The sequence below is a fragment of the Bos mutus genome, chromosome 17 (genome assembly GCF_027580195.1).
Source record: "Bos mutus isolate GX-2022 chromosome 17, NWIPB_WYAK_1.1, whole genome shotgun sequence".
NCBI classification, from domain to species: Eukaryota; Metazoa; Chordata; class Mammalia; order Artiodactyla; family Bovidae; genus Bos; species Bos mutus.
The window spans coordinates 66801160-66826633 of NC_091633.1; positions in this window are offsets into that span (position 1 = coordinate 66801160).

Genomic DNA, 25474 nt, shown 5'->3' on the forward strand with positions numbered 1-25474 from the left:
TAAAGCCAGGCTAGGGAACAGTCCAGAAGCCAGCAAGCCAGTGCTCACCCTTTGGGGTAAGACACACTGGATGTAATGAAGGAGGGCCTCCTGATGTACAAACGGCCAACTCCTCCCCGCCTGCAGTGATCGAACGCGCCAGTTTCTGGCTTTAGAGGAAACTCATATCACAAACACCCACAAGAGATCTCAGCTTGGGGTTCCTCTTGGCCTCTGGCATCCATCTCCTGGGTCCCAGACAGGAGGCCTTCTCCAGCACCAAACAAGGGGCCTCTGTGCTATTTTTAAAAGCTCTCCAGGAAATACCCTTGTGCCTACACTTCCTCACCACCCACTCACCTTCACCAGCTTCTGATCTGCCTTCCGCCCCACCTCTCTCTCCACCCGCTGGAGCCTCAGGAAGGACCCGGGACCACCTCCTCAGCAGCCCCGGCCCAGTCCTCATCCTTGACCAGTTCAGTATTTGTCAGGAAATCTCTTGGCTTCTGGGACAGGAAACTCAGGATTTCCTATCCTTTTTTTTTTTTTTAATTTGGCCGCAAGGGGTGTTAGTTGCGGCGTGAGAGATCTTTTTTAGCTGTGGCATGTGAGCTGTAGCTCACTGACCAGGGATAGAACCCAGGCTCCTGCATTGGGAGTGCAGTCTTAGCCACTGGGCCACAAGGGAAGTCTCTTTCCTATCTCGGTCATATGGCCATTTCCCCAGAGACCTGAGCTTCTGAGCTTGGCTGCCCACTCCCTGCCTCCCTCCCTAACCCCCATCGCTGAGCCTCACCTGGCGCCTCCCTGCTGATGGTCCTCACATCACAGCTCTCTTGTCAATGCCCACCCTGATGGCATGCTCTAAGGACGTCTCTTCCCAGGCGCCTTTCCTGGGTGTCTGAATATCCCAGGCTGGACCAGTCATTTGCTGCTCTAGCGCTGATCCTCCCTTCATACAGCCCTCTCTGAATGGCACCACCAGCCTTCCAGTAACCACTCTCCAATCTCAGCATCATCTCTAGCTCACCCATTGGGCTCACCTCCTGAATCCAGCCAGTTGCCAGAGTCTCTCTGTGCAATGTCTCTTTCCAGTCCCATCAAGTGTACCTCCTCACTGAGCCATCTCTACCCTCTCCTCTGCCACCCCCCTCACAATCTCCGTAGTATGCTTCTACAAGGGTACTTTTTAAAAAGTCCTACAAAAAGACACAATCCTCTCACTCCTCCGTTCTAAGACCTTCAGGGGCTCCCATTGCAATTGGCAGAAACTCCTAGCTCCTAAGCCTGACACTATATGCTTCAAAATTCAGTCTTTTCAGACCCACTTCTCATTTACCACCTCTCCTTTAGGACAAATTTTGCAATTTAACTCAAATTCTCACTCATCTCTGAATACCCTGTGTCCTCTTATCTCTGGGCTTCTGCTTAAGCTGAACATTTCTCACATAAAGCCTTTCCTCTTCTCTGTGTTCATCAAAAATCCTACCTTCCTTCAAGGCTCACCTCAAATGCCACTTCTTCCCAGAAGCCTTTCTGGGTTTCCCCAGCCTGTGGGGAAGGGTTTCCCTTCCCTGTGCTCCCTGGGTTTCCTGTGTCTCTCTCACCACACTCAGCACACACAACCTCATGTCACATCAGTTTGAGTATATGCCTCACTGCCCACACTAGCGCCCTTTGGGCAAAGATTTTATCTTTCCAGAAGAGTAATTTGCTCATGGCTGGTATTTACTGAATTAAGTCATTGGGCTAGATAACCGTATACTTATTTACTTTTCACTGTTTGAAAATGTCCTAAGTAGATGAGCACAGAGTTGACATCAAAGGCAGGAATATAGAAGTATGTTCTGCTCACATCCATATCCTTGTCTGCAAATCAAAAAAGTAGATCAAAACCCAGTTCTTGAGTGACTGGGACCATTACTGGCTAGACCTTAATTAATCTCATGGAAAATATTCAAGGGACTTAACAAGCCTGGGAAGGAGGAGGGGGCAGGTGAGAGGGAGCCAGGGCCGCTGCTGTCAAGAAATGCTTTCTTCCTGTAACTGTATCCCCCGGGGCCGGGCCAGGAGCTCTGCTTAATCTCCCTCTCTGTGGTCACTCAGGATATGATTACTGGCATCAGATGCAAGCACATGTTTCTGTTCCATTAATCTGAGAGAGGCTGGAAAGGGAGCCACAAGGGCATTGCTGTGTTGGTTAGTTACCACCTCAAAGAGGAGCGTGAGAGAGGGGGAGGAAGGCTCTGGCAGATGGGCCGGGAGAGAGGCCTGGCGGAAGCAGAGGGAGATGAGAAAACCATGCGGAGAACAAGTTCCTGTAGCCGGGAGCCCGATCCCTCTCAGCTGTTACACAATGGGGCCTGGAGGAGGGATGCACACGCCTCCACACACATGCATCCCCCAAGGAACTGACAGGCGCCGAGTTTCTACACCTTAGGGGTCTTGCAGTTGGCCTGACACCCCTTGGTGAGCATCATTGCTTGGGGTGTGTGGTAACCCAGGGGACCCAAATCTGTCTCACACATAGTAGCCGCCTCTGTGGGTCCCGCAGCTCAGTAATAAAGATGTGAACAGCTGACATGCGGTGTCACGTGGCACTGATGCCTTCTGAAAGCCACACTTTGCCGCTCAGCATATTTTGTTCCAGGTACCAGAGATGCACAAGCGCTCATCGCCTCGTCTCGGCCATGCAGCATCTCCGCTCAGCTTGGCGGGTGGCCAGGTGATCTCTGCCTTGCCAACAGGTTTCTGCTGTAGAAAACTCAGGAAGACATTCCTCTGTCATCTGATGGGGAAAGCGGAGGACCAGAGGAGCTTGGAACACACACCTTATTCCTGCAGGGTCTGCTTTTAAAGGACCCCTTCCCCCTCTGTCTTATCAAGATGTTGTGGCTGGGAAGGGGCACACTGCTTTAGCCAGGTCAGGACTTAAGGGCAGGTGGAAAGATTACTCCTTACAGCGACGGAAGCCCTGATTCTGTCTGCTCCATCCTATTCTTCTCCTCCTATGCCTCATTACTACCCTCCTAGAACCTCAGCAGTGCAAACACACAATTTCTCAAAGCACAGGCCTTCAAATCGCAGATCACGCTTTCAGTTCTGGCTGGTTACATAGTGATCAAATGGAATCGGTGCATGAGAAAAGGTTGATAAAGGCAAAGGAAGAGGGGCTTCACGGAGCAAGCAAGGTTATGCTTGACCCCAAGAAAACTGGGCCATTCAGCACTGTGGGCAGACTGGCCTTCACACTGCCTCTTCCTATCTGCTGGGCCTCCGCCCAGCCGCTGTATGCATCTGTTGCCCGCTGCTCCTCCTGCCTTCCTGCCAGGCTCCGCAGAGTGGGGGGAGAGGATAAAGTGACTGTTAACAGCAGGGTCTTAACTCCTGGCCTGGTCCCTGAAAGTACAGGCTGCAAAGCTGTTTACACTGATCAAAACACCCCACTGGCGTCTTTGGGACTCTTTCACGTCCCTGAGGGTTTGCCTCCAGGAGCTACGAGGAGCTACCTTGAACTTCATTTCAGTTTGGAGACTGGTGGGGGTGTGGCACCCACACTGGCAGGCCAGAAGTCACGAGCACTTCAGGAGGCTGCTGCGAATTCTCTAGATCTGGGGACCGCAGGACCCTGTTGGGGGAAATTCACCTCTCACAGGACGCCGGTCAGGGGCAACCAGCTGGTTGGTGAGAGAAGCCGGGCTGGGCCCAGAGCCCGCCCACCCATCCCCGAGAAGACTGTCCAGTGTCTGCTCAGGCAGAACGGTTATCTGACCCTGAGCCCTGTGGGTCCCAAACATCTTCCGACAGAAAACAGCACGCAGCCTTCATCAGCAGTAGATTCCAGATCACTTGGGGAACAAGTGTGGTTAACCATTTAGATTTTTTTCAGATTTACATTTACTATCACCACAATCAAGATACAGAACTTTTCCATCACCCCCAAAAGTTCCCTCAGGCTCCTTTGTAGTCCACCCTGATGGCTCTGCCCCAGACCCTGACAACCACCAGTGTGGTGGGTCTCCTGGTTTTGCCTTTCCAGAATGTCACAGTGTTGGAATTACACAGTTTGTAGCCTTTGGAGTCTGGCTTCTCTCACTTGGCATGACTCACTTCAGATATACACAAGCTGCACACACCCGTAGCTTACTTCTTTGTGTTGCTGAGAAATATTCCAATGCATGGATGTGCCACAGTTTACTTATCCATTAAATAAATGTTGAAAGACATTTGGGTTAATTCCAATTTTTTGGTGATTATGAATAAAGTTGCTATAAACATGCAAATGCTGGTTTTTCTGTGACCATGAATTTTCATTCTTCTCTGATTAATACCCAAGAGTGAGATTCTTGAATCCTTTAGTGACTGTATGTTTACCTTTTTAAGAAACCACCAGACTGATTTCCCAAATGGCTCAACCATTTCAATCCTATCGCCCTATACAGAGTTCCAGGCTTACACACACACACACACACACACACACACCAATGTTTATTAACACTGGGTTTTCTTTTCTTTCAGCCGTTCTGATAGATATGTAGTGGTAGCTCATTGTGGTTTTAATTTGCATATCTGTAATGACCAATGATTTCATATATTTTTCATGTGTCTATTGGCCATCCATATAGCTTCTTTGGTGAAACATCTATTAAAATTTTTCCCATGTTTTATAAAGTTATTTGTGTTCTTATAATTGACTCATGAGAATTCTATGTATTGCTTTTTTGATTGAAATATAATTGACATATAAAATTAGTTTCAGGGGCATGGCATAATGACTCAAAATATGTATGTATTGCAAAATGATCACCACAATAAGTCTATTGATATTCACATTGTATATGTTCTGCATATAAGTCATTTATCAGATGGGTGCTTTGCAAATACTTTCTACCCTGTCTGTGTTTTTTTAATTTTCATAACACTGTCTTCCAAAGAGCAAAGTTTTCAATTTTGATTAAGTTCAGTTAATTAACTGGATTGTTTTTGGTTTTTATACCTTAGAATTCAGTGTTTAACTCAAGGTTACAAAGATTTTTCTCCTGTGCCTTTTTCTTAAAGTTTTATAGAAGTATGGAATAATGTTATTATTAATATTATGATACATATTGCTGTTGTTATAGAGTGTCTAATTCTTCCAACTCTATTTATTGAAAGTCATCCTTTCTCCATTGGATTGCCTTTGTAATTTTGTTGAAAATCAGCCTAAAAACATATATGTGTGGTTCTATTTTTAGACTCTCTATTCTGTTTAGTTGATCTATGTGTTCATTCTTTCACAGTACAAGAATATCTTGATTATTGCAGCTTCATAATATAAGCCTTGAAATAGATAACATAGCTTTTCAAGACTTTTTTTAAATTGACTTGACTATTCTAGTTTTCATAAACATTTTAGAAGCAACTTGTTGATTTCTGCTAAAATATCTTACTGGGATTTACTTGAAATTGCATTCAATGTATGGATACATTTTAGGAGAATCACTGTCTTCAGTTCAGTTCAGTTTAGTCACTCAGTCGTGTCCAACTCTTTGCAACCCCATGGACTGCAGCACGCCAGGCCTCCCTGTCCATCACCCACTCCTGGAGTTTACTCAAACTCATGCCCATTGAGTCAGTGATGCCATCCAACCATCTCATCCTCTGTTGCCCCTTTCTCCTCCTGCCTTCAATCTTGCCCAGCATCAGGGTCTTTTCCAACGAGTCAGTTGTTCACTTCAGGTGGCCAGAGTATTGGAGTTTCAGCTTGAGCATCAGTCCTTCCAGTGAATATTCAGGACTGATTTCCTTTAAGATTTACTGGTTGGATCTCCTTGCAGTCCAAGGGACTTTCAAGAGTCTTCTCCAACACCACAGTTCAAAAGCATCAATTCTTTGGTGCTCAGCTTTCTTTATAGTCCAGCTCTCACATCCATACATGACTACTGGAAAAACCATAGCCTTGACTAGACGGACCTTTGTTGGCAAAGTAATGTCTCTGCTTTTTAATAAGCTGTCTAGGTTAGTCATAACTTTTCTTCCAAGGAGCAAGCGTCTTTTAATTTCATGGCCGCAGTCACCATCTGCAGTGATTTTGGAGCCCCCAAAAATAAAGTCTGCCACTGTTTCCACTGTTTCCCATCTATTTGCCATGAAGTGATGGGACCAGATGCCATGATCTTAATTTTCTTAATGTTGAGTTTTAAGCCAACGTTTTCACTCTCCTCTTTCACTTTCAATAAGAGACTTTTTAGTTCTTCTTCGCTTTCCGCCATAAGGGTGATGTCATCTGCATATCTGAGGTTATTGATATTTCTCCTGGCCATCTTGATTCCAATTTGTGCTTCATCCGGCCCAGCATTTCTCATGATGTACTCTGCATTTAAGTTAAATAATCAGGGTGACAAGATACAGCCTTGACGTACTCTTAACAATCTTAACAATCACTGTCTTAACAATATTGAAACTTCCAACCCATAAGCATAGTATATCTTTCCATTTGTTTAGGTCTTATTTGATTTCTTTCCTCAGTTTAATAGTATTCAGAATATAGATCTTGCATGTGCTTTGTTAGATGTTAACCTGTGTAATGTTCTTAGGTGCTGTTGTAAATAGCACCTCATGTATTTAATTTTTATCAGAGTATAGTTGATTCACAATGTTGTATTACTTTCTGCTGTACAGCAAAGTGAAGCAGTTACACATATACATATATCCACTCTTTTTTATATTCTTTTTCCCACATAGATCATTACAGAGTACTGAGTAGAGTCTCCTGTGCTATACAGCAGGGTCTTATCAGTTATCTGTTTTATATATGTGCTTAGTCACTAAGTCAAACAAATTAGTCCCAGGGACATAGCCCCCCAGGATCCTCTGTACATGGGAATTCCCAGGTAAGACTCCTAGAGTGGGCTGCCATTTCCTTCTCCAGGGGAATCTTCCTAACCCAGGGATTGAACCTGCATGTCCTGCATTAGCAGGCAGATTCTTTACCACTGAGCCACCAGGGAAACCCCATTTTGTATGCAGTAGTGTGTATAGGTCGATCCCAATCTCCCAATTTATCCCTCCTTCCCTTTCCCCCATGGTAACTATAAGTTTATTTTCATGTCTGTGACTCTATTTCTGTTTGCAAATATTAATAAGTTCATTTGTACCATTTTTCCCACATACAAGCGATATCACGTGATGTTTCTCTGTCTGACTTCCTTCACTTAGTGATAATCTCCAGGTCCATCCTGCTGCTGCCAATGGCGTTGTTCTGTTCTTTGTACGACTGTGCAGCATTCCATTGTATGCATGCATCACATTGTCTTTACCCATTCATCTGCCAATGGACATTTAGACTGCTTCCACGTTGTGCTTTATTTTAAATGGTATATATTTAATTTTTTGGCCAATGATGTTTAGATGCTTTATAAAGCTTTTTCTTTTGTACTGGAGTATAACTAATTCACAATGTTGTGATAGTCTCGGGTAAACAGAGAAGGGACTCAGCCGTACACATATGTGTATAATGGTGTACATTTAATTTCAGTTACAAACATTCATTGCTGGCGTACGGAAATATAATCACTTTTGGCATATTGGTGTTGTAGCCTTCATCCCAGCTGACTTTACTTACTAATTCTAGTAGCTGTTTTGTGGATTTTTTAGGATTTTCTATATCAATTATGATAATATTTACAAGTGGAAGCAATTTTATTTCTTCCTTTCTAACATGTATGCCTTTTTTTTTTTTCTTGCCTTACTGCACTATCTAGGACTTTCAGGACAATTTTGAATACAAGTGTGAGAATGGAAATTCTTACCTTGTTCCCAATTTTAGGGGGAAATTATTCAATCCTTTATCAAGTGTGATGTCAGTTGTAGGATTTGTGTAGAAACCATTTATCAAATTAAGGAGTCTATTATTACTTTTCTGAGAATAGATAGATAGATCATGATCAGACTTTGAATTTCATCCAATGCTTTTTCTTGTATCTACTGAGGTGGTCATATAGTTTTTCTTCTTTAATATGTTTATATGGTAAATTATAATGAAAAGTTTTTAAAGCATTGAATGTATTTGCATTCCTGGAATAAGCTTCACTTGATCATAATGTATTAATATTATCTTTTTTATGTATTTCTGATATTCAGTTGACAAATTCTATATTTATATACATGAGGGATATTGGTTTGTAGTTTTCTCTGCATACAATATCTTTGTCTGCTAATCTCATAAAATGACTTAAGAAATGGTTGCTTCTCATCTATTTTCAGAAAAAGGTTGTGTAATATTGGCATTATTTTTAACCAAAATCATCTGGTGGAATTTTGCAGTAAAGCCATCGTAGCCTTGATTTTTATTTATAGAAAAGCTTTTAACTATAAATTAAGTTTCTTTGACAAGAATAATAGTGATTCAGGTTATCTGTGTCTTCTTAAATATACCTTTTAAGAAATTTGCCCTTTGGTCCAAGTTGTTAAATTAATGGATATAAAGTTTTTCATAGTATTCCCTTATTAGTTTTTTAATGTCTGTGTGATTTGTAGTGATGCATCCTATTTCAATCCTTGTATTGATATTTGGAGTTTCCCAGATAGGTCAGTGGTAAAGAATCCGTCTGCCAATGCAGGGGATGCAGGTTCAATCCCTGGGTTGGGAAGATCCCCTGGAGAAGGAAATGGTAACCCGCTCCAGAATTCTTGCCTGGAAATTCCCATGGACAGAGAAGCCTGGCAGGCTTCATGGGGTCGAAAAGAGTCAGACATGACTTAGCAACTAAATAACAACAACAATTGGTATTTGAGATTTTTTTTTCCCTTAATTAATCTGGGTAGAGGCTTATCAACTTTACTGATATTAAAGAAGCAACTTTTTGTCTCATTTCCTGTCTGTATTATTTTTCTGTTTGCAATGCTATTGATTTTTGCTCTTTATTATTTCTTTTCTCTGCTTATTCTTTGTTTAATTTAGCTTTTTCTTTTTTTTTTAAATAGTTTCTTAAGGTGATAGCTTAGATTGATTTGATTGATTTAAAGATCTTCTATTCTAATTAGGTATTTAGAGCTATATATTCCTTCTAAGCACTGTTTCAGCTCTACTCCACACATTTTGATATGCTGTGTTTTCATTCTATTCGAATATTTTTATAATCTTCCTTGTGACTTTGACTACAGGTTAAGTCAGTTTAGTTCAGTTGCTCAGTCATGTCCAACTCTTTGTGACCCCATGGACTGCAGCACACCAGGGTTCCCTATCCACCACCAACTCCCAAATCTCGTTCAAACTCATGTCCATGGAGTCAGTGATGCCATCCAACCACCTCATCCTCTGTCATCCCCTTCTCCTCCTGCCTTCAATCGTGCCGAGCATCAGGCTCTCTTCCAGTGAATCAGTTCTTTGCACCAGGTGGCCAAAGTACTGGAGCTTCAGCTTCAGCATTAGTCCTTCCAATGAATATTCAGGACTGATTTCCTTTAGGATGGACTGGTTGGATCTCCTTGCAGTCCAAGGGACCCTCAGGTGTCTTCTCCAACACCACAGTTCAAAAGCATCAATTCTTCGGTGCTCACCTTTCTTTATAGTCCAACTCTCACATCCATACATGACAACTGGAAAAACCATAGCCTTGACTAAATGGACCTTTGTCAGCAAAGTAATGTCTCTGCTTTTTAATATGCTATCTAGGTTTGTCATAGCTTTTCTTCCAAGGAGCAAGCATCTTTTTATTTCATGGCTGCAGTCACCAGCTGCAGTGATTTTGGAGCCCAAGAAAATAAAGTCTGTCACTGTTTCCATTGTTTCCACATCTATTTGTCATGAAGTGATGGGACCAGATGCCATGATCTTAGTTTTTTGAATGTTGAGCTCTAAGTCATCTTTTTCACTCTCCTCTTTCACTATCATCAAGAGGCTCTTTAGTTCCTGTTATGGCTCTCTGCCATAAGGGTGGTATCATCTGCATATCTGAGGTTATTGATAATTCTCTCAGCAATCTTGATCCCAGCTTGTGCTTCATCCAGTCTGGCATTTCGCATGATGTGCTCTGCATATAAGTTAAATAAGCAGGGTGACAGTGTACAGGCTTGACGTACTCCTTTCCCTATTTGGTACCAGTCTGTTGTTCCAGACTAAATGTCCAGTTCTAAATGTTGCTTCTTGACTTCCATACAGAGTTCTCAGAAGGCACGTAAGGTGGTCTGGTATTCACATCTCTTGAAGAATTTTCCACAGTTTGTTGTGATCCACATAGTCAAAGGTTTTGGCATAGTCAATAAAGCAGAAACAGATGTTTTTCTGGAACTGTCTCACTTTTTTGATGATCCAACGAATGTTGGCAATTTTATCTCTGGTTCCTCTGCCTTTTCTAAAACCAGCTTGAACATCTCGAAGTTCACAGTTCATGTATTGTTGAAGCCTGGCTTGGAAAATTTTGAGCATTACTTTGCTAGTGTGTGAGATGAGTGCAATTGTGTGGTAGTTTGAACATTCTTTGGCATTGCCCTTCTTTGGGATTGGAATGAAAACTGACCTTTTCCAGTCCTGTGGCCACTGCTGAGTTTTCCAAATTTGCTGGCATATTGAGTGCAGTAGTTTCACAGCATCATCTTTTAGGATTTGAAATAGCTCAACTGGAATTCCATCACCTCCACTAGCTTTGTTCATAGTGATGCTTCCTAAGGCCCACTTGACTTCACATTCCAGGATGTCTGACTCTAGGTGAGTGATCACACCATTGTGGTTATCTGGGTCCTGAAGATCTTTTTTTGTATAGTTCTTCTGTATATTCTTGTCACCTCTTCTTAATATCTTCTGCTTCTGTTAGGTCCATACCATTTCTGTCCTTTATTGAGCCCATCTTCGCATGAAATGTTCCCTTGGTATCTCTAATTTTCTTGAAGAGATCTCTAGTCTTTCCCATTCTAATGTTTTCTTCTATTTCTTTGCATTGATCACTGAGGAAGGCTTTCCTATCTCTCCTTGCTATTCTTTGGAACTCTGCATTCAGCTGGGTATATCTTTCATTTTCTCCTTTGCCTTTAGCTTCTCTTCTTTTTCGGTTATTTCTAAGGTCTCCTCGGATAACCGTTTTGCCTTTTTGCATTTGTTTTTCTTGGAGATGGTCTTGATCACTGCCTCCTGTACAGTGTCACAAACCTCCATCCATAGTTCTTCAGGGACTCTATCAGATTTAATCCCTTGAATCTATTTGTCACTTCTACTGTACAATCATAGGGGATTTGATTTAAATCATACCTTACTGATCTAGTGGTTTTCCCTATTATTTTCAATGTGAGTCTGAATTTTGCAACAAGGAGTTCATGGTCTGAGCCATAGTCAGCTCTTGGTCTTGTTTTTGCTGACTGTATAGAGCTTCTCCATCTTTCGGTACAAAGAATAGAATCAATCTGATTTGGGTATTGACCATCTGGTGAGGTGCATGTGTAGAGCCTTCTCTTGTGTTGTTGGAAGACGGTGTTTGCTATGAGCAGTGCGTTCTCTTGGCAAAACTCTGTTAGCCTTTGCCTGGTTTCCATTTGTGCTCCAAGGCCAAATTTGCCTGTTACTCCACGTATCTCTTGACTTCCCACTTTTGCATTCCAGTCCCCTGTGATGAAAAGGACATCTTTTTTCTGTGTTAGTTCTAGAAGGTCTTGTAAGTCATCATAGAACTGTTCAACTTCAACTTCTTCAGCATTAGCGGTTGGGGCATAGGCTTGGATTACTGTGATACTGAATGGTTTGCCTTGGAAATGAACAGAGATCATTCTGTCATTTTTGAGATTGCACTTAAGTACTGCATTTCAGACTGTATTGTTAACTATGAGGACTATTTCTTCTAAGGGATTCTTGCCCACAGTGGTAGATATAATGGTCATCTGAATTAAATTCACGCATTCCCGTCCATTTCACCTCACTGATTCCTAAAATGTCAATGGTCACTCTTGCCATCTCCTGTTTGACCACTTCCAATTTATCCTGATTCATAGACCTAACATTCCAGGTTTCCATGCAATATTGCTCTTTACTGCATTGGACTTTACTTCCATCACCAGTCACACCCACCAGTGGGCGTTGTTTTCACTGTGGCTCTGTCTCTCCATTCTTTCTGTAGTTGTTTCTCCACTCTTCTCCAGTAGCATACTGGGCATCTACCGACATGGGAGTTCATCTTTCAATGTCATATCTTTTTGTCTTTTCATACCATTCATGGGGTTCTCAAGGCAAGAATACTGAAGTGGTTTGCCATTTCCTTCTCCAGTGGACCACGTTTTGTCAGAACTCTCCACCATGACTTGTCCATCTTGGGTGGCCCTACATGGCATGGCTCTTAGTTTCATTGAGTTAAACAAGGCTGTGATCCATTTGATCAGTTTGATTAGTTAACTGTGACTGTGGTTTTCATTCTGTCTCCCCTCTGATGGATAAGGATAAGAGGCTTATGGAAGCTTCCTGATGGGAAAGGCTGACTGTGAGGGAAACTGGGTCTTGTTTTGGTGGGCAGGGCCATGCTTGGTAAATCTTTAAACCAATTTTCTGTTGATGGATGGGGCTGTGTTCCCTGCCTGTTGTTTAGCCTGAGGCCAAACTATGGTAGGGGTAATGGTAGTAATGGTGACCAGGCTTCCCTGGTGGCTCAGAGGTTAAAGCGTCTGCCTCCAATGCAGGAGACCCGGGTTAGATCCCTCGGTTGGGAAGATCCCCTGGAGAAGGAAATGGTAACCCACTCCAGTATTCTTGCCTGGAGAATCCCATGGATGGAGAAGTCTGGTAGGCTACAGTCTACGGGGTCGCAAAGAGTCGGACACGACTGAGCAACTTCACACACACACCTTCAAAAGAACTTGTGCAAGCACTGTTATATTCAGTGTTCCTGACCCCACAGGAGGCCACTGGTGACCCACACCTCCGCTGGAGACTCCTGGACACTCACAGGTTAAATAGAATTGTATTATTTAGTTTCTAAATTCTTGTGACCTACTGAACTAATATATATATATATATATATCCATTTTAAGGCAACAAGACATGTCTATAGATACACAATATATATTTTATGACTCAATAAAATTACTTTTAATATGATGATTCCTTTGAATCTCAATCAATACAGACTTTTAAAAAATCTTTCACGTGGATCCAAGAGTTGGTCATCTGAGTAGCACTAGACTCTGATATAACAGAGGCTCTGTCATATAGTGGATAAAATTATGAACTCTGAGGCCAAACTGAACTAGCTTACGACATTGACAAGGATCCTACCATATGCTATGAGACCTTCAAAGAGTTTCAGTGTCTTTATCTGTAAACATATTGCTGTTTAATCACTCAGTCGTGTCTGACTTTGTGACCCCATGGACTACAGCACACCAGACTTCTGTGTCTTTCACCACCTCTCGGAGTTTGCTCAAACTCATGTCCATTAAGTCAGTGATGCCATCCAACCATCTCACCTTTTGTCATCTCCTTCTCCTCTGGCCTTCGGTCTTTTCCAGCATCAGGATCTCTTCCAATGAGCTGGCTCTTCAAATCTTGTGGCCAAAGTATTGGAGTTTCTGCCTCAGCATCAGTCCTTCCAATGAATATTCAGAGTTGATTTCCTTTAGGATTGACTGGTTTGATCACCTTGGTGTCCAAAGGACTCTCAATAATCTCCAGCACACAGTTCAAAACCATCAATTTTTCACACTCAACCTTTTTTATTGTCCAGCTCTCACATCTGTACATAACTATTGGGAAAACTATAGCTTTGACTATATGGACCTTTGTAGGCAAAAAAAAACTCAAAAAACAAAACTCTGATTTTTAATATGCTGTCTAGGTTTGCCTTCACAGTCCATGAATTGAGGTATATTGGAAGTCCTGGTCACCTCTATCTCCCTCCTCCCTCTTCTCTTCTCTGTGTAACTCTGTGAACCTCTCTGGATGTCCCTCACTGTGAAGAAACTTTTCATCTTTAACCTAGATGTTTTATCAACGGTACTGTATAGAAAGAGAAGTCTTGAGACTACTGTAAAAATAAGACTGAAAACCAGAAGCAGGAGGCTTAAGTCCAAATCCTGAGAACACCAGAGAACTCCTGACTCCGGGGAACATTAATTGACAGGAGCTCATCAAACGCCTCCATACCTACACTGAAACCAAGCACCACCCAAGGGACAACAAGTTCCAGAGCAAGACATACCACGCAAATTCTCCAGCAACACAGGAACACAGCCCTGAGCTTCAATGTACAGGCTGCCCAAAGTCACTCTAAACCCACTGACATCTCATAACTCATTACTGGACACTTCATTGCACTCCAGAGAGAAGAAATCCAGCTCCACCCACCAGAACACCGACACAAGCTTCCCTAACCAGGAAACCAGACACCCGTTCAACCCCACTCACAGTGAGGAAACTCCACAATAAAGAAAACTCCACAAACTGCCAGAATACAGAAAGGCCATCCCAAACTCAGCAACACAAACAAGATGAAGAGACAGAGGAATACCCAGCAGGTAAAGGAACAGGATAAATGCCCACCAAACCAAACAAAAGAGGAAGAGATAGGGAATCTACTTGATAAAGAATTCTGAATAATGATAGTGAAAATGATCCAAAATCTTGAAAACAAAATGGAATCACAGATAAATAGCCTGGAGACAAGGATTGAGAAGATGCAAGAAAGGTTTAACAAGGACCTAGAAGAAATAAAAAGGAGTCAATATATAATGAATAATGCAATAAATGATATAAAAAACACTCTGGAGGGAACAAATAGTAGAAAAACGGAGGCAGAAGATAGGATTAGTGAGGTAGAAGGTAGAATGGTTGAAATAAATCAGAGAGGAAAAAAGAAAAATGAATTAAAAGAAATGAGGACAATCTCAGAGACCTCTGGGACAATGTTAAATGCCCCAACATTCGAATCATAGGAGTCCCAGAAGAAGAAGACAAAAAGAAAAACCATGAGAAAATACTTTAGGAGATAATAGTTGAAAACTTCCCTAAAATGGAGAAGGAAATAATCACCCAAGTCCAAGAAACCCAGAGAGTCCCAAACAGGATAAACCCAAGGCGAAACACCCCAAGACACATATTAATCAAATTAACAAAGATCAAGCACAAAGAACAAATATTAAAAGCAGCAAGGGAAAAACAACAAATAATATACAAGGGGATTCCCATCAGGATAACAGCTGATCTTTCAATAGAAACTCTTCAGGCCAGGAGGGAATGGCAGGACATACTTAAAGTGATGAAAGAAAATGACCTACAGCCCAGATTACTGTACCCAGCAAGGATCTCATTCAAATATGAAGGAGAAATCAAAAGCTTTACAGACAAGCAGAAGCTGAGAGAATTCAGCACCACCAAACCAGCTCTCCAACAAATGCTAAAGGATATTCTCTAGACAGGAAACAAAAAAACAGTGTATAAACTCGAACCCAAAACAATAAAGTAAATGGCAATAGGATCATACTTATCAATAATTACCTTAAACGTAAATGGGTTGAATGCCCCAACCAAAAGACAAAGACTGGCTGAATGGATACAAAAACAAGACCCCTATATATGTTGTCTACAAGAAACCCACCTCAAAGCAAGGGACACATACAGACTGAAAGTGAAGGGCTGGAAAAAGATATTCCATGCAAACAGGGACCAAAAGAAAGCAGGAGTAGCAATACTCGTATCAGATAAAATAGACTTTAAAACAAAGGCTGTGAAAAGAGACAAAGATGGTCACTACATAATGATCAAAGGATCAATCCAAGAAGAAGATATAACAATTACAAATATATATGCACCCAACATAGGAGCACCACAATATGTAAGACAAATACTAACAAGTATGAAAGGGGAAATTAACATCTCTTTAAGACTGTCGTGTGCTCTTGATGAATGAACCCTTTTATTTATTATGTTTTCATTCTGTAATCTTGGTAATAGTCTTTGTTCTAAAGTCTACTCTGTGTTGTATTAATACAGTCACTTTAGCTTTTTTTGATTAGCATTTACATAGTATGTCCTTTTCCATCCTTTTACTTTTAAGTTCCTTAAATAAATGTTCATATTTAAAGCTGATTTCTTATAAAAGCATCTAATTTGAATCTTGCTTTTTCAATCCAGTTTAATAATTTTTGTTTTTTAATTGATGTATTTATTCATTTATATTTAATACGATTATTGTTATATTTGGACTTAAATCTGTCACTTTAATACTTGGTTTTTATTTGTTCTGTATGTTGCTTTGCTCCTTTCTTCATCTGATTTTAAATTGAATAAATTTTTATTCAATTTTATCTCTAGTATTGGCTTACTATTTAGACTTCTTTAAAAGATATTTAGTAGATACCCTTAAGTTTACAATATACATCTTTATTTATTACATGCTACCTTCAAATAATATTATAAGGCTTCATGTATATGTAGACCTCCAATTCCTCCTTCCCATCTTTTGTTCTGCTATTGTCATACATTTTACTTTTACACATGCAATAATACCACAATGGTTTCCTACTATTTCTGTTTTAGAGAGTTAATTATACCTTGTTTTAGAGAATATTTGGTTTTCAGTGTTTGCATATGATGGCTCATCTCTCTACTCAAATTCCCCACCTGTTCATGCATGTTGTTCACTAACCCACTACAGCTTTTAAATATTAATCATAATCATTTCCTCCCTGATAGTAACAACATCAAAATTGTCTCTGAGTTTGATTCTGTTGATAACTTTGGCTCTTAACAATGAGCTGGTTTTTCTTGCTTTTTTTGTCTGTCTCATAATTTTTTTGTTGAGTGCTAGACATCATGTGGAAAATAATAGAAACTAAATTAAATACCATATAGGTCTGGAAAAAAGGTATGCCTTTTCTTCCAAGCCTTTACTGTGAGGTTGAGTAAATTGACTTAACTTAGTAATAAGTTAAGGTGAGTTGAGTTTTATTATGGTTATGTCCATCTTCAGTACATTACTAACTTCAAATTTCTCTAACACAGTGGTTCTCAACAAGGAGTTATTTTTGCCTCCAGGGAAATTTTAACAATGTCTAGAGATGTTTCTGATTGTCACAACTAGAGGAAGTGGATGATACTGAAATCTAGTGGGTGGCAGCCAAGTTCAGTTCAGTTCAGTTCAGTCGCTCAGTCGTGTCCGACTCTTTGCGACCCAATGAATCGCAGCACGCCAGGCCTCCCTGTCCATCACCAACTCCCGGAGTTCACTCAGACTCACGTCCATCAAGTCAGTGATGCCATCCAGCCATCTCATCCTCTGTTGTCCCCTTCTCCTCCTGCCCTCAATCCCTCCCAGCATCAGAGTCTTTTCCAATGAGTCAACTCTTCACATGAGGTGGCCAAAGTACTGGAGTTTCAGCTTCAGCATCATTCTTTCCAAAGAAATCCCAGGGCTGATCTCCTTCAGAATGGACTGGTTGGATCTCCTTGCAGTCCAAGGGACTCTCAAGAGTCTTCTCCAACACCACACTTCAAAAGCATCAATTTTTCGGTGCTCAGCCTTCTTTGTAGTCCAACTCTCACATCCATACATGACCACAGGAAAAACCATAGCCTTGACTAGACGGACCTTTGTTGGCAAAGTAATGTCTCTGCTTTTGAATATGCTATCTAGATTGGTCATAACTTTCCTTCCAAGGAGTAAGCGTCTTTTAATTTCATGGCTGCAATCACTATCTGCAGTGATTTTGAAGCCCAAACAAATAAAGTCTGACACTGTTTCCACTGTTTCCCCATCCATACGGAATGAAGCAGGGAAAAGACTAATAGAGTTTTGCCAAGAAAATGCACTAGTCATAGCAAACACCCTCTTTCAACAACGCAAGAGAAGACTCTACACATGACATCACCAGATGGTCAACACCGAAATCAGATTGATTATGTTCTTTGCAGCCAAAGATGGAGAAGCTCTATACAGTCAACAAAAACAAGACCAGGAGCTGACTGTGGCTTAGCTCATGAACTCCTTATTACCAAATTCAGACTTAAATTGAAGAAAGTAGGGAAAATCACTAGACCATTCAGGTATGACCTAAATCAAATCCCTTATGATTATACAGTAGAAGTGAGAAATAGATTTAAGGGCCTAGATCTGATAGATAGAATGCCTGATGAACTATGGAATGAGGTTTGTGACATTGTACAGAAGACAGGGATCAAGACCATCCCCGTGGAAAAGAAATGCAGAAAAGCAAAATGGCTGTCTGGGGAGGCCTTACAAATAGCTGTGAAAAGAAGAGAAGCGAAAAGCAAAGGAGAAAAGGAAAAATATAAGCATCTGAATGCAGAGTTCCAAAGAATGGCAAGAAGAGATAGAAAAGCCTTCCTCAGTGATAAATGCAAAGAAATAGAGGAAAACAACAGAATGGGAAAGACTAGAGATCTCTTCAAGAAAATTAGAGATACCAAGGGCTTTCATGCAAAGATGGGCTCAATAAAGGACAGAAATGGTATGGACCTAACAGAAGCAGAAGATATTAAGAAGAGATGGCAAGAATACACAGAAGAACTGTACAAAAAAGATCTTCACGACCCAGATAATCACAATGGTGTGATCACTGACCTAGAGCCAGACATCCTAGAATGTGAAGTCCAGTGGGCCTTAGAAAGCATCACTACGAACAAAGCTAATGGAGGTGGAGACCAAGGATGTTGCTAAATATCCTGCGATGCATAGGACAGGGCTTCCCAGATGGCTCAGTGGGTTAAGAATCCACCTGCAATGCAGGAGATGCAAGCAGATGCTGGTTGGATCCCTGGGTTGGGAAGATCCCCTGAGGGAGGTCAAGGCCACCCACTCCAGTATTCTTGCCTGGAGAATCCCATGGACAGAGGAGCCTGATGGGCTACAGTCCATAGTGTTGCAAAGAGTCAGATACGACTTAAATGACTACACACACATGCACAGAAGAGCCAAGAATTATGTGGCCCAAATGTCAACAGTGACACTGTTAAGAAACTCTGGTCTAACTTTGCCTTAAGCTTAGGGTGTCAGGTAACCTACCCTTATTTTTCATCCTTCCTTATTTGTCTGTGCCTCCCAAAGGATCCCTTTCAATGCTCTTGACTCTCATCCGAAAGAAGATAAATGTTGCTTATCACTTGGGGTTTGCTACCCTGGTGGTGGGAGATGGGCAGATAGGTGCGGGTGGTTTCTTCATTCTCCTGGCTCACCGTCGGCCTAGGAAAGTCCTGGATTTTGGGTTTCAGTTTGGGGATTCTCTCGGTGATCCTCTTCCCCCTTCCTGGCAGCCAAACTCTACCTTGTATCTTTGAGAGGTCTGTGTAGACAGGATTTTCCCACCCTCCTCCTGCAGTAGGAGAACTCTCCTGGTGTTGGTGCAGGATACTGGACCCAGGAGAGCCTCCCGACCAGAGGTAGAGGCGTGCCTTCTTAACTCCTTCCCCACGTGCTGAGGGTGTCGGGGTTTGCTGCCCACCTTCAGGAACTCACGGCTCTTGCTCCACAGGAATTGCTCCTTCTTCCAGGTCTTCGACCCCCAATCTTACCCATAAGATGAGCATCCAGAGCTCATGGAGATGTGGAATCAATGTCCCTAATGTGTGTGACTGCCCCCTACCCCAACCCCAGTTCTATACTCTCACACTAACCCACATCATTTTCAGTAATTCTTTAACTTTTCAGCTAATCTTTTCTTATTTATGAGGACAGCGTATGAGATTTCCTTTTCCTGTGCTCTGCCACAGGTGAACCAGTGTTCATGCTTATCCTTTGGGAAAAGAAGCCCATCTTTCCTTAGCTTCTTGGTTTCTTGCCTTCCCATGCTTGAAGATAAATTTTAACTTTTAGCTTATCCAGATTTTTCTTCTTGTTTCTCTTTCCAGCTCTCTACAGTCTAGGCACTACAATGGTGGGGCCTAGAATTTTTAAAAACTCTGCTCTGAGGCCATGCATATTCCTTTCATATAAATCAGCTCACAGCTGAGCAACAAGGAGGGGATGAGGTCAGTATAATGCAGAAATAGCATTTTCTTGTGCAATTCCCCTTGGCGTATTAACACGTTGAAGCAACCTGAGGGAGGCTTTCTCAAAAATTAAAGTCTTACAAATGTATGCCAGAATCCAGGGAGAAACTGGAACTCTCCAGTCTTGACTTCTGCACGTGTTGTCTGGTTCTGCGACTTACCGTATACCCTATGCTTCCTCTATCTTAAGCTGTTCTGAGCAGACTGAAAGTGAAGATAAAGACATTGCCAAGATATACTCTATGTCAAAACAATGAATTCATGAAGAAGGCTACATCCTAAATCCAAATATTGATGAAAATGTTCTCTATCAGAAATGAATGCCCACCAAGACATATATTGCAAAAGAGGAAATATATGGATCCCAAGCTTCATGTATTTATCTATGCTACTATTTTTATTAGAATTGCTATTGATTTCTATCAATACTTTGGTTTCAAATTTCCATAGGTTTGAGTGATCTGCTTCAGTCCTGGTTTCCGCATAAAACCTGTTATTTTGGGGTGCATTATTTTGTAGGATGAGAATTTTTAAGAACGCAAGATCATATAGCCAAAAATGTCTGTAATATGTGTATTTTGTCTGATTATGGAAGCCGTACACACTTATTACTGAAAAATTGGAAACTACAGGGAAAAAAGAAAAAAATTCAATAACCAACAATTATCCCACTTAGAGATAATTTTTAATTCACATATACTTATTTTAAACATAACTGTAATCAAGATGCTTTATTTTTCAAAACTGAAGAAGGCAAATCATTTTAAAAAATAATTTCTGCACCAATGAGGGAGAGAATATATGTAGAGAAACTCAACATATACATGTATGTACTAAAAAAAAAACCCTCTCCCCAAGAAAATAACTGGCAGAGAATAGGCATATTCACACTTTCAATCTGATTGAACTTAGATAAAATCTAGTTTATGATCATTTCAAAACACTGCTGTGTTCTCCTAACCAATAACCTTGAGATTTTGGACCTTTAAACTTTAAAATATTTTTCTGATCAGAGGGTATGAATTTTTATGATTTATTCAAAATCAATAAAAAAAACCTTTTGGCACGTATGCTATGGAAAGTGATCCACACTGCCATTTTACAGCACAACTCAAACACTAATCATATAATTGCGTATTAACATGGACCATCTTGCCAAATCTGCTTCAGGAATGATCTTCTGCAATACCCGCTCCTCTCTAGGCTTATACTTGGGAATTCTGCAAAGGACCAGGAAGAAACAAACAGGGCAAAAACATCTCGGGTAATTCAACAGGAATGTAATGTGCAGACCACGTAACGGCATGGACACGGCAAACAGGCCTCCGAAAACTGTTTTTGCCCGTAAGGAAAGAATCCCCATTTCCATTCCCTCCCCCACCCAAGAGAGAGGTCTCACAAAACAGAAGTAAATACTCTGAGAGATTCTATGGCCTCCAGATGAAGGCTGGTGAGCATTTCATTTCTTGATGGCAAAAAGCCTTCAATCAATTCGTTCATTTGGATGGACAAGCACAGGCATATGCAGTTATCACTAGAAGAAGGAAAGTTGTAATTGTGTGTGAAAACAGACACACCAACCACTAACCCAGAGGGCACTGCTGTGGGAGGTAAGTGAACACAACCCCTGAGCTTAGAGAGTCTATTTTTGATTGCTTTCCTAATTTGCTTTGATTTACTAGAACTAATTTGCAATAGTGACTGGCAGTCAGCCCTTGGAAAGGGTGTTTCTAAATTTAAAATTCAATTTTACTTCATTTCCAGAAATGCTTATTAAGCCCTTTCTAAGTGCCAGGTAATATGCTAGGTCCTGGGAATAAAGATGGGAACAAAAAGCATGGTGGCCCTGCCTGCAGTCTAGCAGAATGTCAGAATGAAGTTTATCTACTCATTTCCCTCATAGAACATTGACTTTAAAACACTTTCTGGGATTCCATCTCATGCCCTCCACTTGGCCAGTCATCTGGGGCTTCCTCACAGGCCTCTGGTAGTGGGGGGTTTGCAGAAAATGAGCTGCTGGGCTGGCAGTGCTCATGCTGGTGGCATGGGTGGGAATAGCCACAACGAGCTGCTGGGCTGGCAGTGTTCATGCTGGTGGCATGGGTGGGAATAGCCCCTTCATTGTGGACTCAGTAGCATCAGTGCTCTGGCCATGCAGGTTCTGCAGCCTGAGTGGGAGTATTGTTCTGAATGCACAGGCCCTGCAGTGCCTTGGCAACTCTGTGAGCTCAGCATTACCTTTTAACTTTTTATTTAAATAATTAATTTATTTTAATTGGAGGCTAATTACTTTACAATATTGTCGTGGTTTTAGCCATACATTGACATGAATCAGCCATGGGTGTACATGTGTTCCCCACCCTGAACACCCCCCCCACCCTTTTTATATGCTTCTTTTCTACTTAAGTCAACCAAAATCTGTTTCTGTCTCTTGCAACTCAGAATCCTGACCAAGACGCATAGGTTAGACTTCTGCTCCCTGCAAGCATTCTGTCCCATTTCAAATCACACGGGGAAAAACACCCGAAGAAAAGCTGTGTTCTGTTCTATGTGCCTGACATACTTTATCTAAGTAAGGAGGTCCTCTCAGCCAATGGTTCTCAGCTGCAGTCCTGGTTCACACAGTACCAGCATCAACTGTAGGTCGTGCTTCTATGAGTCTCTTACAAATAAAGCTTAGGGGTTTTATTTATTTATTTTTTGGTATCAAATTAGAACACATGTCACGACACCACTGTCAGTCACTTGCATTCTTGAGCTGGAGAAAAAGAGTGGAAATTAGAAATGTTTTTCTAGGGTGCTAGAAATGTTTTCAGAAACTATAGTTCATTCCACGTGGGCTGCAGCTTGAGAAGTGTGTTAGCTTGGGTGACAGCTGCGTTAAACTCTGCAGTCTTCCCCAGACTTGGGGGGAACTGAACAACTTCATCTTGAAGAGGCTGTACTTGCAGAACTGGGTCCACCATGTGCTCTTGCCTGTGCCCACCACCAGCTTTGTGGTCACGGTATCAACCCTTCTGTCAGCAGCCTTTCATATAAAGTTACAGAACACATATCACAAGGGCCTGATTTAACTCGAGGACAAGGAAATGTTTACGTTCTAGGCCTGCTCCGAGTCATAGGAGACTGGTCACATTGTGTAACCTTTTTTAACTATTTCTAGGGGCGCCCCATACATAGCTGTTGCAAGGTACGCCATTACAGTTTGCCCAGACTCTAGCACCTGTTAGGCAATTTGAAATAAAAACAAGTCGGTGGGGAACATGATAAGGTATCTGAGAACACATTTCTTTCAGTTGGAATACCCTTGCGGACTATTCCATTTCAGTAAACTCTGCAAGCATTCTTCCTTGTCATTATTTGCCAAGAGAAGAGGGGAAAAATGTATCTTTTTATAGGAAACAAACCTGCATTCTGCAGGTCCAGGGGCCACAGACACAGTCTTCTCTTGCTTATTCTCCTGCAGCCTTTCTCCTCTCCCTTGTTTAGGCTAGTATCTCCACCCTTTTAATTTGTCCCAGTTGCCCTTTCCCAAAGAGCTCTCATTTCCTCTTGTTCCCCAGATCTGCACTTCCTGGCCCCTGGCCTCTTATGAGAGGACATCACCCAAGAAGACCAGGTAAGGGAAATGAATGAATGTCACGAGGTTCTCAGGGCGGACCCATCTGACTTCACGAAAAGAAGAGACCTGGCATCTGCATCCACTTGGGTAACCCTGAGTCCTGCCCTGGAGCTCACTCTCCCACCTTGAAATTGACTCCTTGACTAGGAGACGGCTCAGGACTGCTTAGAGAAACAGCGTGGAGGTCAGCGATATCTAACCCCACTAGAGTCTTCCTGGTTCCTTAGGTGATGCCCAGACTGCTTTTTGGTCTTTTTGTTTCTGTTCTGAAAATATGAGTGCTTCCCCTAAACTCTTTATCAGCTAATGTTATTTTTTACATGTTAGGAGGCGGAGATGTGGGGGCAGACAAAACCCGAGAGCACAGAAAGAAAAAAAAAAAAAAACCCAAAGACAAAACAGAAAGAAGAGATACAAGACAGGCAGGTGGCATCTGACAGAAAGTGGCCCAGGAAGGGTGGTGGTCTGCCAGGGAAGAAAGAGAACTGGGTTTTGAGCTGGACCCACCGAGGTTCAAGTCCCAGCAGCTCTACTTGCTAAGTATATGGTCTTGGGTGAGAGGGGCGGTCAGTCTGTTTCTTTAACCTTTAATTTTCCCATCTGTAGAATGGGGATCACAATAACTTCCTTGCAGGATGGGTATATGGATTAAATACATAATGTGTCTAAGATGCCTAGCTCAATGCCTGACTAGTCATAGGTGCCCCATAAATTACAGAAAATATATTCAATATATATAATATCATTGAAGTCACAGCCAATGGCAGGAGCGATTCTGACTGAAATTTCTCATATCCTTGAGCACCGACATCTGCCTGCTCTTAGGGTATCAATTGATAAGCCTTCACCCTAATCCCACATTCTAAGTAGGTGTCTGCATTGAGCGGGATTGTTCCTAAGGATCTGAGTATCATTATCAAAAACACCACGGTGATGTCTGTGAATGGAAAATGCAGACAAGCAAAGATGCGGAGGAGGAGGGGGCCCCAGGGACCTCACCTCCACAAACCTTGCATCCCAGGGGCCCGCAACAGGCAGCAAGGGCCCCTTCTCTCCACAGACTGCCCTGGTCTCACCCTTCCCTGCTCTGATTTCTCTTTCTGCTTCTCTTCGGGGAAGGCATTTGGTCTCTGAGCAGCGCTTCTGCCCAGGGGAGCCCGTCTCCTCCCAGCATCTGCACTCCTGCTCAGCATCTCCAGGCACACAGTTGCCGCTTGCTCCATCGGACCTTCCAGAGCACGGAGGAGAGAAAGTGCAGCTGGAGAGGGGCCAGGCACAGAGGGAGGCTCCCGCCTCCAGCGCAAGCTGAGGTTGAAATCCTTCAGAACCTCCAGGAGCCGCAAATAGGACTAGGCAAAACAGAAGAGACTAATTTCACATCTTCACCAACCTGTGTCTCTAAAGCCTCCTTATGTCCAAGCGTCTGGTAAATAGAAACGACCTGCTGACATGACTTGTGGGGTTAATATGGAAACTTACACCTGCAAAAATAGCTATAAAACTATAAAGAAAAACTTCCCTCGAGAATGACGATTAGTCATCTTGGGTTGAAAACTTTCAGTTGAGAATGTTCACTCTCCGTTTTCCTCCTATTGCTTTTCTTTTTATAGCTTTATTTATGTAGAGTTGAGGCGTAATAAACTGCGCACACTTTAAGTATACATTCGATGGGGTTTGACATATGGATACACTTGTGAAACTCTCACCGCCTTCAAGATTCCCAGTGGGTCCATCACCCTGAACGTTGCCTGCCACCCTGAAAGTAGCACTTGGTTCTTCCCTTCGTCATCTCTAGACACCACCACACATTTTCTCATAGAGTACTTGGCATTTTACAAAATTTTATTAATAATGAAGTCATGTACTGTCTGGTCCGGCTTCTTTTTATTTAATTAAAAAAATTTTTTTAATTTTAT